At 40.3% G+C, this 14,769-nt stretch overlaps 1 protein-coding gene across 1 annotated transcript in view; it reads right to left on the bottom strand.

Annotated features, from left to right (window-relative positions):
• The window catches only part of SNX29 (sorting nexin 29), a 451,551-nt gene extending 437,614 nt beyond the window's left edge, over positions 1-13,937 (bottom strand). The window contains 1 exon segment of the mRNA XM_073362374.1: positions 13,788-13,937. The gene's annotated coding sequence lies outside the window, so the exon portion shown is untranslated.
• Between the last annotated feature and the right edge of the window lie 832 nt (positions 13,938-14,769).

Raw genomic sequence — 14,769 nt, 5'->3', positions numbered from 1 at the left:
CACCTTAAAGACTAACAAATTTATTTGAGCATAAGCTTTCGTGAGCTACAGCTCACTTCATTGGATGCATGCAGTGGATTTCCACTCCATATGGCTAAATTCAGTGCCTTGCATAATGACAGGTTTCAGAGTAGCAGCAAGAGCTGGACTCCAGAAAACACAGGATGCCTGCACCAGATGTGAATCCAGAGTAAAAAAAAACAAGTATATTTTATTACCTAAATTACTATTATCTAATTATATAAGAGCTCAGTGGTGCTCATTTGGAAACCACTGCCATTTTCCATTATCAATTTACCGAGAGTTAACTTTAGATTTTGAAGTTTGAATCAAGTTGTGCAATCATTTCGAGATTTTTTTTTTAAGAACTCTGTGCACATGAAGGTGATACCAGTAGCTCTGGCTAGAGTCAAATTTAGTACAGCTAATTTAGTACACTGTGCAGGCTTCATCAGACAGTGATGCCAATGCACATCAGCCATGACCTGTATAATCATTATTATTCCAGTCCTAAAAATTTTTATCAGAGATTCCAACTTCGCTGAATTAAGTCATATTGTACTATCGTTTTATTTATATTTTTAGGGAGTAAGTATCTGCAGGTCTAAGTGTGCCACAAATAATCAAAATCACTTACAAATCTGTACAAGAAAAACATGCCAGTGAGAGTACACTCTTAGTAAAATCCAGCCATAATCAAAACCACCAATTAAACACATGCATTCCCCATGTTGCCTCAGACTCATTTCTTCAATATTCCCTTCTCTTTCAAGGTAACAGGGAAAATACAATGAGATGCTTATCTTAAAGTCAGCAGTCCCAGGCTATTTCAGAATGAGAGTTTGTAGGAATTTCACAAGGTAAGCAGCTTTCATTCAAATGGAAACAAGTTTTATAATATTAATTATGTGGAGGAAGGTTTTCTTCAAGGTACAACGCATGTGTCAATTTTCAAATCCATACCACTCTGCCACCATTATATCCATTAACATAAACCTTTGATCACCTAGATACCAAATTGATAGGCAAAACAGAAATTCATAAATACGTAGAACATACCAGATTAAGTTTATCACTGTCGTGCAGACTCTGCTAAAAAACTGAATGGTGTGATACCAGCAAGTCAGCATACAACCATAGTATGGATTTGAAATTAAAGCTGAGTCCACACTACAGTTAAAACTGTATTAGTCTCAACCATGACTGCACACGGCTGTTGCTAATAATTTTCTTGAGAAGTTTAGATGAGGAGTTCGGATGATTCCAACAAGAACAATGTTATAAACTATGGATAGTTTTCAGCAGTTTGATCAGTACAATTTAAAAAAAATTTCTGTTTCATAGTCAGAAAAACTATGATATTGTCATGTTTGACGTGTATATTTTGTAAGAAAAAGGGGTTTACAAAAAGCTAAATTAAAAAAAAATTCCCCAATAATTTTTAAAATGTATCAGCAACTCACAGTACAAGAGATTCAGAGTGAGACTAGTCAGTCTAGTTTCATTATCCAAGCAGAGTAAAGTGTAAAAAATAAAAAACATTTTTCATCTTTTATAAGATTAGTAGCTAGTAATATTTTTAGAACTATATATTTTACCCTGATTCTCTTTAAAGCAGCATATTAAATGTAATATATAAACACAAAATAGTATTACAAGCCTCAGTTAACTGTTATGATCCTTTAAAGTCCTAATGGGTATACCTCTTGATAAGTCTTTAAAAAACACAACTGAAAGGCAATTTTATCTATATTAAATTTTTCTTCTTTTAAAAAGATACTAGGGATAGTTGTATGATAACAGTAACATTGTTGTTTTTAGTAGATCAGGCCCTAATTATCTCACTTGAAGTCCTAATTCTCCATTCATAGCAACACAATTGGCTGCTGTGGAGAACAGTGTGATGAGAGGTGGATTAGGACTTCAAGCGAGGAGTCAACAACAGGAATGAATAGCTGACCTTGAAAACAACATGCATACAAGATACGCATGCATAATTACTACTCCCTTCTAATGGAGTCTCACAACTGTATCTGAGGACATAAAGAGGTCCAAAATATTTTTCAAAGATTTCTAGGAGGAATCAGTTAGTTCTGAGGTATTATTGTCTACAGTAGCACCCTAATGTTATTTGCATTGTATTCAGCTCAATTATCTATGCTATTATGAACTGCCTTGATCGTTTGAATGGCTAATTGCCTTATATGAATGAACACAGGTTTCCTGTATATTCATAGGAAATTGAAGATCAGCTTCAAAGCAACAATATACACTGCTTATTCTTCATACAGGAAAGGTCTTGCTGTGGCAATTGTTATCAAAAGGCTTATCAGCTTGCCAGCAGACTATGAAGAAAAAGCCCAGGCCTGATCCTTTTTATCTCAGGTCTGCTTAAATTTTGACAGGCACAGTCCAAGTAACAAGACTGAGGTCTCCAGGTTTACTCTGGATTTACCCTGGAATTCTAATGGAAGAATCTGAACAAACTCTACACCTGGACTAACTATTGGACTATAACTTTTTTAATTAATTCCATAAAGACTTTTTATAAATCAGCAGCCTCACAGTCTCTGCTATGAAACTGACCTAAGGACTTTTCAAATATCTGTATGTATACTGATCTCTTAAAGACTGCAACTCTCTTCCTTCTTTTTCCTTTTATCATTAAAACCTTAAGTTTTACTTACTAAAGGATTGGCATATGCATGATTATTGGGTAAGATCTAAAACTCATGTTGACTTGGGGATCAGTGTCGGTCCTTTCGGACTGGTGGACCTAAAATATGGTAAATCTGGTTTTCAGTAACCACTCACTGTATTACACTTGGCTATCTAGATAGAGGTCAAGAGCTGGAACAGTTAAAGGGGACTGTATTTGGCTTCTTGGTAACCAGTGTGGTATTACAGAAGTTGCTTTGTTACAGGCGTGGTGAATCTAAAAGAATAAACAACCAGTCTGGTGGACTGTCTGCCCTATTCCTTGTAGTCTGCCCTGGATATAGCATCCTCAGTGTGGCCCATTCAGGCACCCACTCACAAGGGGGTACCAATTAGGAGGTATCTACTGCATTCCATTTCACAATTTACACACAGCTAAAGTTATTGTGATGCCCAGTCATAAAGCTGGATGTCTGAACTGCTCCCATGCAAATTCAAATAGCAGTAAACTTGCAGCACCATATATATTACTAGGTTTTTTCACATTAAATATGTCACACTGGGGGGAAGAAAAGTTATATTTAGATTATTATGTTAAAAAAAGGAAGTCCATGCAGAACTCTAAAAATGACAATGAACATATGAGTTTAAAGAAGCAAAAACTAAGAAAAGCATGAAGAGACTCCTTCCTTTTAAAAGTTATTAGTTTTAAAAAATGAGTTAAAATTAGTTTCAGGTATTGCACCTGCCTCTGAGTTGCCCCCCATTTCTGGTGGTTTTACTTTTCTATTTTTAAAAGGTTTTTACTCTCTGTATTGTATGAGAAAGATCCAAACACACATGAACAGAAACTGACTGATTTTGCAAGTGGAAAAAAAAAGTTTTCAATTAATCCGTATAAGTTACAGTGATCTTAAGAACTATTTGTAGCAACTGTAGTTATAATAACTCAGACAGAAGCATGATTTTTAAACTGACTGTGTCCTTTAATTCATCCTAATACACCTAACCACTACATATGCAGAAAATAAGATTAAATTCAGATACGAACAAAGATCAGCTTTTAAAAATTGTATTTGAATTTAGTGTTCAATGGTGCTGCCTTGAATTAGCCATACTACAGAAAGCTTTAGTACCTAGCTCTGTCAATACACCTAATTCTTGTCAGGCCATACTGATACTATTTGAGTGCTCATCCTCTCTTATGCAAAGACAATCACAGCGAAGGCTGTGGTACACAAATAGTGCTTAAAATTAGACTCTTCAGGTTCCTGTTTCCTTGTAACCCAGGTCAGGATTTGAGTCAGTTTCAGGAAGTTAAAGGCAAAAACACTTCTTCGCTGCACTACCCAAGCACATAAAATCATCTTGAATAAGTGACAAGTTAAAGACTTTGTCGGCATTAAGACTAAGTTTACATTAGAAGCATAGTAAATCTGTTGTATCATTTCACCTACAGTGTCTTGTAATGGTAAAAAAAAAAATTAGGCTTGCCAAACCAGACAATTGACCACCTATTATTTGACCAGGATCAAATACTGTCCGATATTCCACCAAGAATGCCCTATGTAGATGACAATCAGAAAGGTAAGTTGCATCATGGTGCCATCTGTTAGCAAGCCTACTTAAATGTATTGATCATTCATTTTCACATATGCTAATGCCAACTGTTTGGAAAAAGGTGAACTAATTGAAAGCTGAGCATCTTAACTGATTGGAATCTCTAGAACAAACAATATATGTCTATATCTGTATCGTTATTTGTATACCTGGCCATCACTGTACATGGCAGTTTACAAAACACATTAAACAAGTTAAAAGACATGATCCCTGCCTCAAAAAGCTTAAATCTAAACTGACTAGACAAATTTACAGAAATTAACTCAGAAAAGAGTGGGGGAGAAAGAGGAGCATTCAGTCATTAAGCCTCCTCCCCCAACAGAGAAAACATGCACCTATCAAGCATAAGTGCCTTTAAAAAGGACTCTCAGAGTTGCTATGTATTTTATTTCTGTTTAATTTCATTTTACTTTTTCATTGTAACTGTTCAGTCTTGAATAATGTTCACATTTAAATGCTAACCCATTGCTAAAAAGAATAAAAGTAATTATTTCTTTCATTTTTTAAAGATTCATTTCATTGTGTTTCATATTCTTCTGAGTTGAAACAACTCAGTAAGTAACTTGTTTTTTGTAATTAGGCATAAATATCTAAGGCTAACATCTTACGCTTTTGTGTTACTACTCTAAAAATTAATGCTTTAAAATATTTGACCAGTTATTTTTTGACCACTCAAATGCCAACCCTAAAAATATATGTATACTTTATATTACTTTTATTAGCCTTTTTAGCAATGGGTTAGCATTTAAATGTGAACATTATTCAAGTCTGAAGTTACAATGAAAAAGTAAAATATTATAGATAGATAGATTTTAAGGTTGACATTTGAGCAGTCCAAATATACATACACACACACACCCAGAACCTAGTTTAGCCAAAGCCCCCTTTATCAAACCACCTCCACATCTAAAATTAGGTTCTGTCCCCTGATATGAATCATTTATATTGAAGACCCTCCAATTCACCTGAATACATCTCTCTCATTCGGTTAATAAAACTGGGTTCTGTTACACAATAACCTAAGAAATTCCACAGTGTGCAAACTCCAATATGCAAAGTTTGGTAATTACAGTCAGCAAATGTAGTGAATTAGTTATTTGTGTGACAGCCCCTGACAGTTTTAGCTATTCAGTACTGTACATGGCAAGTCCAAAATGCTATAATACTGAATATAGTTCATGTCTATATTAGTTGGGGTTGTCATCTCACCCACAAAAAAATATTCTAGCATGTAAGAGTAGATCATGACTATTAATAAAGTAGATATAAACTTACAGGAAATATCTATCAGGCAGTATTTCATACAAGTATCAGTACAGTTCCACATTCTGTTAAAAGGACATTATCTAAAAAGTCACACCTTAAAATACTCAGTCTGTGTTACGAAGGCAACAGATTAATACAACTAATAAACTTGCCAGTCTAATTAGTTTTTTAACTTTTGTACCATATTTGCATTTCAATTTGAAAAACAGTGGTCGAAGGCAATTCCTGGTTCTCACACACTAACATTTATACTTTTAGAGTTCGTAATATCATAGAAAAATGATTAAGGACCAAAGTTTTAACTGACTTGTTTAATTCACGCAAATTGTCCTATTCATCTTTTTGTTTTAAGACTAAGATTTTGCACTATTCCTAGTCAAAAATCTTAGTCTTAAAACTAAAGATGAATAAAAAAATTCACATGCATTAAACAAGTCAGTTAAAACTTTTGTCCTTAATCATTTATCTATTATATTATAAACTCTAAAAGTATATGCTAGTGTCTGACAATAAATGATAGTGTCCCAGCCTCAAAAAGGGACATAGTTGAAACAGATTACATTTGAGTTTGCCTAATTCTCTACCTAAAGAGAGATGTGAATATGATGCATACTTTCTCTTTCCTGGGTAGCAGCCGTGGTAGTCTATATCCACAAAAAGAAAAGGAGTACTTGTGGTACCTTAGCGACTAACAAGTTTATTTGAGCATAAGCTTTCGTGAGCTACAGCTCACTTCATCGGATGCATGCAGTGGAAAATACAGTGGGGAGATTTTATATACACAGAGAACATGAAACAATGGGTGTTACCATACACACTGTAACGAGAGTGATCAGGTAAGGTGAGCTATTACCAGTGGGGGGGACAAAAAAACAAAAAACCTTTTGTAGTGATAATCAAGGTGGGCCACTTCCAGCAGTTGATAAGAACGTGTAAGGAACAGTAGGCGGGGGGCAAAAAACATGGGGAAATAGTTTTACTTTGTGTAATGACACATCACTCCTAGTCTTTATTCAAACCTAATGTAATGGTGTCCAGTTTGCAAATTAATTCCAATTCAGCAGTCTCTCGGAGTCTGCTTTTGAAGTTTTTTTGTTGAAGAATTGCAACTTTTAGGTCTGTATTCGAGTGACCAGAGAGATTGAACTGTTCTCCGACTGGTTTTTGAATGTTATAATTCTTGACCTCTCATTTGTGTCCATTTATTCTTTTATGTAGAGACTGTCCGGTTTGGCCAATGTACATGGCAGAGGGGCATTGCTGGCACATGATGGCATATATCACATTGGTAGATGTGCAGGTGAACGAGCCTCTGATAGTGTGACTGATGTGATTAGGCCCTATGATAGTGTCCCCTGAATAGATATGTGGACACAGTTGGCAACGGGCTTTGTTGCAAGGATAGGTTCCTGGGTTAGTGTTTTTGTTGTTTCAGAGGAACAGCCGTGTTAGTCTGTATTCGCAAAAAGAAAAGGAGTACTTGTGGCACCTTAGAGACTAACCAATTTATTTGAGCATGAGCTTTCGTGAGCTACAGCTCACTTCATCAGATGTTTACCGTGGAAACTGCAGCAGACTTTATATACACACAGAAATCATGAAACAATACCTCCTCCCACCCCACTGTCCTGCTGGTAATAGCTTATCTAAAGTGATCAACAGGTGGGCCATTTCCAGCATTTGTTGTGTGGTTGCTGGTGAGTATTTGCTTCAGGTTGGGAGGCTGTCTGTAAGCAAGGACTGGCCTGTCTCCTGAGATCTGTGAGAGTGATGGGTTGTCCTTCAGGATAGGTTGCAGATTCTTGATGATGCACTGGAGAGGTTTTAGTTGGGGGCTGAAGGTGATGGCTAGTGGCATTCTGTTATTTTCTTTGTTGGGCCTGTCCTGTAGTAGGTAACTTCTGGGTACTCTTCTGGCTCTGTCAATCTGTTTCTTCACTTCAGCAGGTGGGTATTGTAGTTGTAAGAAAGCTTGATAGAGATCTTGTATGTGTTTGTCTCTGTCTGAGGGGTTGGAGCAAATGCGGTTGTATCGTAGAGCTTGGCTGTAGACAATGGATCGTGTGGTGTGGTCTGGATGAAAGCTGGAGGCATGTAGGTAAGTATAGCGGTCAGTAGGTTTCCGGTATAGGGTGGTGTTTATGTGACCATCGCTTATTAGCACTGTAGTGTCCAGGAAGTGGACTGCTTGTGTGGACTGGTCCAGGCTGAGATTGATGGTGGGATGGAAATTGTTGAAATCATGGAGGAATTCCTTAAGGGCCTCTTTTCTATGGGTCCGGATGACAAAGATGTCATCAATGTAGCGCAAGTAGAGCGGGGGCATTAGGGGACGAGAGCAGAGGAAGCGTTGTTCTAAGTTAGCCATAAAAATGCTGGCATACTGTGGGGCCATGCCGGTACCCATAGCAGTGCCGCTGATTTGAAGGTATACATTGTCCCCAAATGCGAAGTAGTTATGGATGAGGACAAAGTCACAAAGTTCAGCCACCAGATTTGCCGTGACATTATCAGGGATACTGTTCCTGATGGCTTGTAGTCCATCTTTTTATGGAATGTTGGTGTAGAGGGCTTCTACATCCATAGTGGCCAGGATGGTGTTTTCAGGAAGATCACCGATGGATTGTAATTTCCTCAGGAAGCTGGTAGCGTAGGGCCTGTGGAGGGAGTCTACATAGCCAGACAATCCTGCTGTCAGGGTGCCAATGCCTGAGATGATGGGCGTCCAGGATTTGCAGGTTTATGGATCTTGGATAGCAGACAGAATACCCGTGCTCGGGGCTCTAGGGGTGTATCTGTGCCGATTTGTTCTTGTGCTTTTTCAGGGAGTTTCTTGAGCAAATGCTGTAGTTTCTTTTGGTAATCCTCAGTGGGATCAGAGGGTAATGGCTTGTAGAATGTGGTGTTGGAGAGCTGCCTAGCAGCCTCTTGTTCATATTCTGACCTATTCATGACGACAGCACCTCCTTTGTCAGCCTTTTTTAATACGATGTCAGAGTTGTTTCTGAGGCTGTGAATGGCATTTGGTTCTACAGAGCTGAGGTTATGGGGCAAGTGATGCTGCTTTTCCACAATTTCAGCCTGTGCACATCGGTTGAAGCACTCTATGTAGAAGTCCCGTCTGTTGTTTCGACCTTCAGGAGGAGTCCACCCAGAATCCTTCTTTTTGTAGTGTTGGTAGGAAGGTCTCTGTGGGTTAGTATGCTGTTCAGAGGTGTGTTGGAAATATTCCCTGAGTCAGAGACGTCGAAAATAGGATTCTAGATCACCACAGAACTGTATCATGTTCATGGGAGTGGAGGGGCAGAAGGAGAGGCCCGAGATAGGACAGATTCTTCAGCTGGGCTAAGAGTATAGCTAGATAGATTAACAATATTGCTGGATGGGTTAAGGGAACTACTGCTGTGGTCCCTTGTGGCATGCAGCAGTTTAGATAGTTTAGTGTCCTTTTTCTTTTGTAGAGAAGCAAAGTGTGTGTTGTAAATGTATCTGTACAAGTTTTTTCATGAAGTTGATGGATTTCCACTCCATACGGCTAAATTCAGTGCCTTGCATAGTGACAGGTTTCAGAGTAGCACCCATGTTAGTCTGTATCCACAAAAAGAAAAGGAGTACTTGTGGCACCTGAGAGACTAACAAATTTATCTGAGCATACCTCAACCTCAGCCTGGACCAGTCCACACAAGCAGTCCACTTCCTGGACACTACAGTGCTAATAAGCGATGGTCACATAAACACCACCCTATACCGGAAACCTACTGACCGCTATACTTACCTACATGCCTCCAGCTTTCATCCAGACCACACCACACGATCCATTGTCTACAGCCAAGCTCTACGATACAACCGCATTTGCTCCAACCCCTCAGACAGAGACAAACACATACAAGATCTCTATCAAGCTTTCTTACAACTACAATACCCACCTGCTGAAGTGAAGAAACAGATTGACAGAGCCAGAAGAGTACCCAGAAGTTACCTACTACAGGACAGGCCCAACAAAGAAAATAACAGAATGCCACGAGCCATCACCTTCAGCCCCCAACTAAAACCTCTCCAGTGCATCATCAAGAATCTGCAACCTATCCTGAAGGACAACCCATCACTCTCACAGATCTCAGGAGACAGGCCAGTCCTTGCTTACAGACAGCCTCCCAACCTGAAGCAAATACTCACCAGCAACCACACAACAAAAACACTAACCCAGGAACCTATCCTTGCAACAAAGCCCGTTGCCAACTGTGTCCACATATCTATTCAGGGGACACCATCATAGGGCCTAATCACATCAGTCACACTATCAGAGGCTCGTTCACCTGCACATCTACCAATGTGATATATGCCATCATGTGCCAGCAATGCCCCTCTGCCATGTACATTGGCCAAACTGGACAGTCTCTATGTGTCATAAATATAAAGGGAAGGGTAAATACCTTTAAAATCCCTCCTGGCCAGAGGAAAAACCCTTTCATCTCTAAAGGGTTAAGAAGCTAGGATAACCTTGCTGGCACCTGACCAAAATGACCAATGAGGAGACAAGATACTTTCAAAAGCTGGGGGGAGGGAGAAACAAAACCTCTCTCTCTCTGTCTGTGTGATGCTTTTGCTGGGACCAGAGCAGGAATGGAGTCTTAGAACTTAGTAAGTAATCTAGCTAGATATGCGTTAGATTCTATTTTTTTTAAATGGCTGAGAAAATAAGCTGTGCTGAATGGAATGTAGATTCCTCTTTTTCTGTCTTTTTGTAACTTAAGGTTTTGCCTAGAGGGATTCTCTATGTTTTGAATCTAATTACACTGGAAGGTATTTACCATCCTGATTTTACAGAGGTGATTCTTTTACTTCGATTAAAATTCTTCTTTTAAGAATCTGATTGCTTTTTCATTGTTCTTAAGATCCAAGGGTTTGGGTCTGTGTTCACCTATGCAAATTGGTGAGGATTTTTATCAAACCTTCCCCAAGAAGGGGGGCATAGGGTTTTGGAGGATTTTGGGGGGGAAAGACGTTTCCAAACGTTTCCAGGCTCTTTCCCGGTTATATATCTGTTAGACGTTTGGTGGTGGCAGCGATAAAGTACAAGGGCAAAAGGTAAAATAGTTTGTACCTTGGGGAAGTTTTAACCTAAGCTGGTAAAAGTAAGCTGAGGAGGTTTTCATGCAGGTCCCCACATACAGTTCAGAGTGGGGAACGAACCTTGACACTATGCAAAAGAATAAATGGACACAAATGAGAGGTCAAGAATTATAACATTCAAAAACCAGTCGGAGAACAGTTCAATCTCTCTGGTAACTCGATTACAGACCTAAGAGCTACAATTCTTCAACAAAAAAACTTCAAAAACAGACTCCAACAAGAGACTGCTGAATTGGAATTAATTTGCAACTTGGACACCATTAAATTAGGTTTGAATAAAGACTGGGAGTGGATGGGTCATTACACAAAGTAAAACTATTTCCCCATGTTTATTCCCCCATCACCACCACACTGTTCCTCACACGTTCTTGTCAACTGCTGGAAATGGCCCACCTTGATTAAAACTAAAAAAGGGGGGTTTTGGTTTTTTGGTTTCAGAGTAACAGCCGTGTTAGTCTGTATTCGCAAAAAGAAAAGGAGTACTTGTGGCACCTTAGAGACTAACCAATTTATTTGAGCATGAGCTTTCGTGAGCTACAGCTCACTTCATCGGATGCATACCATGGAAACTGCAGCTGACATTATATACACACAGAGACCATGAAACAATACCTCCTCCCACCCCACTGTCCTGCTGGTAATAGCTTATCTAAAGTGATCATCAAGTTGGGCCATTTCCAGCACAAATCCAGGTTTTCTCACCCTCCACCCCCCCACACACAAACTCACTCTCCTGCTGGTAATAGCCCATCCAAAGTGACCACTCTCTTCACAATGTGTATGTTTTTTATGTGTGAGGTTTTTTTCCCTCTCTCCTGCTGGTAATAGCTCACCTTACCTGATCACTCTCGTTACAGTGTGTATAGTAACACCCATTGTTTCATGTTCTCTGTGTATATAAAATCTCCCCACTGTATTTTCCACTGCATGCATCCGATGAAGTGAGCTGTAGCTCACGACAGCTTGTGTTCAAATAAATGTGTTAGTACTTGTGGCACATTAGAGACTCCTTTTCTTTTTTCTCTTTCCTGTTGCTCTGTTCCGTGACGCCCAAGTTTATGTTCCCATAAACCCTACTTTTTTCAGAGGAAAACTATTAATACATGTTTCACTTTATTGTCTAGTTAAACTCATATAGATCTTGGCAAGATTTACAAGTTTATAAAGGCAGGTCAAACGTTTGGCCTATCATCCTTAGTAATGTTGCTTTATGCATAATCTAGTCCTGGATAGCTGAGAAACATTTCAATTTAGAGAAAATTCTACCTGCACCATACATGTCTCTCTATTGGTAAAAAAAAATAGATGAAGGCTTCAAAAACAAAAATTTGGTAATTCATAAAAATAGTGACAAGAAATATCATATATAAACAAACTATGGACAAAACTGCTGCTAATAAAACAGCTTCCAAAGTTTTACGTAGAAATGTCAACTGTTCTTTTTAACTGTAAAAGGAAATTCCATTGCTTAAGTGTGCAACGACTTACCACCGAATAACAACTTAAGCCCTGATCCTACATCCAGGTTGAGCTCACTGCAGGACTGGAACCACAACTAAAAAGCAGATGCAGGCCACTTGAGGTTACCAGGGTAGTTTCGAAGTATAAATGAATATAGTGGCAAAACTTGAAATGAAGCTGAACATCTGAGAAAAGATTTTTTGTGTTTTGAAAGTCTGAATGTTACCTGCATTTCACAAAATACTAATAACTTTCCCTGTGGGTCTATGATCATCTTTTTCATCTCCTTTCAAGCCAAAATTATTTTGATAAATAACTTTTCTAAATACAAATGCCACATATACCCAGAGAAAATGTTAGGAAGATGCTCTCACTTTCATCTGTTGTATAGTTTCTCTTTCATAGCCAATGTAATTCATGAATCCACATGGGGTTTAGCTGCCTCAGTTAATACTTTAAATGTTAAAATTGCATCTTTCATCAACAGAGGTTAAACATTTTAGCAGTAGAGTTAGAACAGAACCCAGGACCTAATTCCCAATTCACTGCAGCAGAAAAAAGGACAGTCTCGGGGTTGGGGGATGATTTCCCTCAGCATGCTATTTGTGTTTTATGAGCAACTCTGACAAGCCTTATTTCAAGTCAATTTTTACAACTAAGTTATTGCTCTATTTGAATGCAGAATGTGTCAATCTGCATTTTGAAAATTATATTTAAAGTATTGCTCATGTAAAATCCCATTTGAAGAGAACTATTGTTAACTGTTACTACCAGTCCTGGTACTTCAACTTGTGTGACCAATACCCACCCTTCCCTCCACCTCAGAAATTAGCCTCCATGCTGATTTCCCCCACACACACACCCCTGCAAGGATAGTATTGCCCTAGATCCAATATTTATTAGATAAATGGTCAGTTCAAGAAAAACTGAGGCCTGGGCAAAACTGTACAATTCTTCCTCTCTCGCTGTAATCTTAAGATTCAGTGAACACCATCTTGCCTCACTTCACCTTAAATACCCTGCAGTTAATTTAGGGTAGAAAAAAAAACACAATAGATACAGAACTGGTGTGTGTATTTCAGGAATAGCAGATGGAGGTTTCATATTGTCACTTAAAAAAAAAATCACATCAGCAAACATGCTTCTTTGTTCAAGTTACTAACCACATCTCAGTGTACTAAGTAAGAATATTACATTATTTATGCTCTGTTTACTTTCTGCACTTTGCTCAGTTCAGGCAACTTTGATTTCAAAGCAGTCGGCCTTACAGGTGTTTACAGTCCGGTGGCTCTCACGGGGTTAGCGCTGCAGGGTCTGGGGTTTCACACGTTGCTAGAGGACTGAGCTTCACACAATAAACATGAAGGGGGAGGAGGGGAGCTGCGCCTCATTCAGGGATCCGAAGTAGGAGGGGCCACCTTTCCAGTGCCCAGGGACTAGGTTACCCCTCCGGCACGTCAGCCTGCCCCCAGCGGGAGCCGCCAGCCTAACCGGCCCTTAGCACCGGCTGGCACGGGGCGCGCCATGACCCCCAGCAGCCAGGCAGCGCCACAGAGAGTGGGGATAGCGGGAGGGGGGAGGCCGGGACTCAGCCGGGCGCTGCAACACAGCCTGAGCCTCCCTCCCCGCGGGCTCGGGCGGGCACTCACCGCTCATGATGCCCGGAGTCCGGTCCCTCCCCGGTACTGCAGCTAGCCCCCCTGCTCCCGCTGAGACAGCTCCACAGAGCGAGGCCGGGCTGGGGACACGCAGAGCGGACACCCCGCCCCCGGAACCGAAGCCCCGCCGACCCGGAAGGTAAATACTGGAGGCCTGACGACGCGAGAGAGACAGCCCCGACATTCCCTCCTCCCCCCGCCGCGTGCGCTTCCCCAACCGCCAAGGGGGAGCGCTGAGCGCAGCCTTGCCTCCGGCAGGGCGCTCTCACGGCGGGGTCCTGCGATGGCCCCGCCCCTGGTGGGCGGATCTCTGGCTAGCTCGAGGGCTGGCTCTCTCGGCCCCACTCATTGTGGGAAGCCCCCTGTTCAGCCTCTGGCTGTTCCTAGGCGCCCCGCTCAGAGCAGTTTGGGGAAGCAGAGGGCTGCTAAGGATGCCCAAAAACCGGTAAAAAGAAAAGGAGGACTTGTGGCACCTTAGAGACTAACCAATTTATTTGAGCATGAGCTTTCGTGAGCTACAGCTCACTTCATCGGATGCATACTGTGGAAACTGCAGCAGACTTTATATACACACAGAGATCATGAAACAATACCTGTAGCTCACGAAAGCTCATGCTCAAATAAATTGGTTAGTCTCTAAGGTGCCACTAGTCCTTTTCTTTTTGGGAATACAGACTAACACCGCTGTTACTCTGAAACCTGTCAAAAACCGGTAGGAGAACACTTCAGCCTGTCTGGCCACTCAGTAAAAGATTTAAGGTTGGCAAGTCTGCAACAGAAAAGCTTCAAAAACAGACTCCAAGGATTCAGAGTAACAGCCGTGTTAGTCTGTATTCGCAAAAAGAAAAGGAGTACTTGTGGCACCTTAGAGACTAACCAATTTATTTGAGCATGAGCTTTCATGAGCTACAGCTCACTTCATCAGATGCATTCAGTGGAAAATACAGTGAGGAGATTTATATACACACAGAAC

The sequence above is a fragment of the Lepidochelys kempii genome, chromosome 10, assembly GCF_965140265.1.
Source record: "Lepidochelys kempii isolate rLepKem1 chromosome 10, rLepKem1.hap2, whole genome shotgun sequence".
In the NCBI taxonomy this organism is placed as follows: domain Eukaryota; kingdom Metazoa; phylum Chordata; order Testudines; family Cheloniidae; genus Lepidochelys; species Lepidochelys kempii.
This window is presented reverse-complemented; position numbering and strand designations above follow the sequence as displayed.